At 41.5% G+C, this 3,969-nt stretch overlaps 1 protein-coding gene across 1 annotated transcript in view; it reads left to right on the top strand.

Moving 5' to 3' along the window:
• LOC104500001 (focal adhesion kinase 1) overlaps nucleotides 1–3,969 on the top strand; it is a gene marked incomplete at its 3' end in the record, with an annotated part of 74,542 nt that overhangs the window by 27,319 nt on the left and 43,254 nt on the right. The gene's annotated exons all lie outside the window — the stretch shown is intronic.

Below are 3,969 nucleotides of genomic sequence, written 5' to 3'. Positions count from 1 at the left end.
TCCTGTTTTCCACGTACTGCATCCCTGCCTTGCAGTGGACTGACTGTCCCTCTTGTGACCAAGGAGTAAACGATGAATGTGAAGCGTAGGTCACACTTTAATTCTTGCTCACCAGCCTGTGCGTGAGCAAATGCACATTCAGTTACTTCTAAAGCTGCCGTGGTAGTAGCGCTCGTTAGAAGCCTGAAGAAGTTTGCATTTCCGTTAAGCCATGTTTAAAGGAACTTAAATAGATTAATAATTTTGCCCCCAAAAGCATAAACCTGCTTGACTGTAAATCTGATATAAATGTTAGAACATCTACAAAATAAAAACTGAGGGAAATGGTGCTTGAAATCAACAGCACAGTTCGCAGCAAGAATTAATTTTTGTCCCCATCCTCCTTCAAAGTGTTTTACGATGTATTTGTCTCTGCAAGTTCAGATAAGCACTTTCTGCTGGGATGGAGAATGGGTAAGTGGAAGCAAGTGGGTTGCAAGTACCATAAATCAAAGTGGTTCACTTAAAACATAATATTTTGAGATTTGGATTGTCACCAAATAGAAAGTATGTAGGATTTTAGCAGCCTAACACTGGAATTCATAATCCTAATGTAAATCTAAGCGTTTGCCTTGTTAACCTGTATGAGTTTTTATTGCTAAACCGTTGCACCCATGAAGTATTTGAGATGGCTATAGAGTTCACGTAGTCTGGCCGTCGCCAGAGCGGCTGGTCTCTAGGATGTGGTGTAACTGAAGTCATTCCACACAGCGTTAGCGGGAGCACTTCAAAGGCTTCGGAGGGTTGGTGGAAATCAGTAAGGGTCGCTGCCTCGTTGTTTCTTGTTTGGCCAGATGGTTTTCTTAGGGATCGTTTTTTCATTACCAGCTCTGTGTGACAATTCCATATACATTTCTTCTACAGAGCAGATAAAATAAAGGTACATTAAATAGCGTCCTGCATTTTTTTGTCTGATTTAGTCTTTGGAGAGATCCTATTCTGAAAAATTCAAGTGGGGAGCGGAGCAAAAGCAGTGGTACTTGATCTGCTTGAAGAGCAGATAGGTATATCTTTATGACGTACTCTTCAGCCTTCCTGCAGCATTGCATACTCTTATCTGAACTTCCAAGCCGTAAGTACAGGTCTGCATCCCACCACGAGGGCAGTTCTGCAGGTGTAACACAGATTCACAGGTCATAGTATCTCCAAACTCCACAGATCGGGATTCTTCCTTCCTCTTAACATACCACTTCTGAATTTGTAGTTAACAGAAAAAATTGGTAGGATGCTTTAGATTTGTCAGAGATTCATTTGTCTTTGTGTCTTTATAGGCTTTATGCTTTTAAAAATGCAGCCTTTTTTCTCATAAAGGAACAAAATAGTCTCATTTCTCTCATTTAGCTATATTAACAATAATAATGACATAATAATAGAGCAAACACAAAAGACTTCTAGGAAAACTATTCAGTTGCCTTCTGGCAGTGTGTTTAATTACCATTAAATTACCTCTTGCCTCTCTTCCATTTAATATTTGTTCAGGCTCTTTCCATAGGAGTTATGCAGCGCGCGCCGAACCTCTTGCTTGTGAAATTCTTATCTAATCTTTGCACGAGCAGTAGTTCATGCATTGATCTTATGCCATCTCAGAGAGATTAGTCAAGAAAAATTAAAGGTGATAAGAGAAGTTCTCGTTAGTATTCTGGGAGTAGAAATTGAATCTGCCTTTTTTCCCCCCCCTTAAGACTTACTGAAATTTCAAGAAGAATGTGTGTGGACAGGCTTCTGAAAAAAGCAAGATAAAGTTAATTCTTTCTATCAATTTATTACCTTTGCTATCCATAATAGGACTCTGCTCAATCTGATTAGACCACAGGATTATGGCCATAGGCTTCCTGAAGCTTATAATCTCTTTGTATACCTTCCAAATTTAAACACAAAAGTAAATAGGTGTGTATAATGAATACGCGGTGCTTGCTGATAGTCACATCTAGCTACTAATTTTGATGTGAAGATGTCATGACTGGTTTTGTCAACACTGCTATTAGTTGTGGACACTGCGGGGGTGTGGTTTTTCATATTTTCATCTCGTTTTTTAGGTGAATAAAGGCATTTCAATCCCACTCTTCAGGTTTAAATAATGTAGCGAATTGGAAAGACTTGAAACCCCACATTGATGTACCAAGGAACTTCAGAAACGACACCCACCCACCCCATACAATAAATCAGCAAGAGGGAGTCCCTCTTGGCTGAGATGTGGGGTGGAAGGAGTAGGTGTCATTTACTCCACCTTTATGGGATATCTGTGCTTGTCCATCGCTTCTGGATTGACACGTGAAAGAAAAATCCTCTTTTTTCTGCTTGTCATCTGGAGAAGTTAGGCCCTGAAGTAGCCAACTGTCTGCTTGCAGCAGTGTGGTGAAAACGTCTCACTTTTGTCTTGCAAATAAGCTGAGAATTCTCACAATCCTTATTTTTTCTTCCAAATGTTGGAAGGGGGAGGGTTTTAAAAATGTTCTTAGTCAAGTTCTAGTGCCTGTAGTTGCAGAGTCAAACTGGGAAAACACGACTAGAACTTGAGAAAGCTCACAAGCCTGAGGGCAAGAGGAAACAAACACCAAACTTGAAATGTTTGGGTAATGTTGCTTATTTATTTAAGGAACAGTAGTGAGCTGAGGCTGGCAGCATCTTGCAGTCTGTTTGCGTGGAACTGAAGATGTCCTTAAGCTGTTTAGTTAAACAAACGAGGTACTTCAGTACTGGAATCTGCGAGGCAATGAGCTGTGAAGATAAATGAATACGTGTTTGATCACGATATCCTAGGAGCCGCAGTCTAGCGTAGTGTCTGCAAGGGGAAGTTCTGCGCCTCAGGATTGAAAAAAGTAGTTTGCTACAGCCAGTTCTTTTAGGTGTCAGAATACATCAAGGAGTAGGTGGGTAATAGGCTGATGTTTCCTGGTGATGCAAAATTGTTGAGATCGTTCAAAAAGTGGAATGCATGGTTAAAGAAAGAAGTTTAATTAAAGATGTGGAACTAGCCAATGGATATTTGATTTGGGTGGTTGTAAGGCAGGCTGGCTGCTGGTGAGGTGACTTGGCCTCTCAGTGATGGTGAATTCTCAGAAAAAGTAGAAGGGAATGAAATGAAAGCTTGTATTTAAAGTACAGTTTAAGTTCTTTAAACCTTCATGTGTATAGTATAAACAAGAAGTAAGTTGATTTTAGTTCCTTTTAGCTTATTGCATTTGTGGAACACGGGCATCCCTGTAGGAACTAACTCACATAGAATTTGCATCTCTGGTTTGTTTCTTACTTTTCAAATATCTTCATGTGGACCTGTGGACAAGGAGCACTGTCCAGTGGATTGCCACCGGTGTGCACTGCAGAGGTCGTTTATGGTAATAACACTGGAGCCTGAAAGCTGCAGTCTTGATTTAAGAGTTCTGAGCTTGAGTCTGACAGTTTTCTCGCAAAACAGGACCTTAAATTCACCCTGCAGAAAATATTTCTGCAGTGCCTTCTTTGCAGAGTCTTTCAGACGAGTGGAATTTATCTGCCATATCTTATTTTTAAGGGATAACATGATCATTTCATGTAGGTTGGAAAAGACCTTTAAGGTCATTGAGTCCAACCGTTCCCTCTGCACTGCCAGGTCACCCCTAAACCGTGTCCCTCAGTGCCACATCTACATGACTTTTAAACTCCTCCAGGGATGGGGACTCCACCAGTGCCCTGGGCGGTCTGTTCCAATGCTGCACAACCCATTCGGGGAAGACATTTTCCCTGATGTCCAACCTAAATCTCCTCTGGCACAACTTGAGACCATTTCCTCCAGTTCTGTCACTTGTTACTTGGGAGAAGAGACCAACCACCCCCTCTCTCCAACCTCCTTTCAGGGAGTTGTAGAGAGTGGTGAGGTCTCCTCTCAGCCTCCTTTTCTCCAGCCTAAACAGCCCCAGGTCCCTCAGCTGCTCCTCCTCAGATTTACTTCCC

Source organism: Buceros rhinoceros, unplaced genomic scaffold (genome assembly GCF_000710305.1).
Source record: "Buceros rhinoceros silvestris isolate BGI_N320 unplaced genomic scaffold, ASM71030v1 scaffold4019, whole genome shotgun sequence".
NCBI lineage: Eukaryota > Metazoa > Chordata > Aves > Bucerotiformes > Bucerotidae > Buceros > Buceros rhinoceros.
The sequence above is the reverse complement of the archived record's forward strand: the minus strand, read 5'-3'. Positions and strand labels throughout refer to the sequence as shown.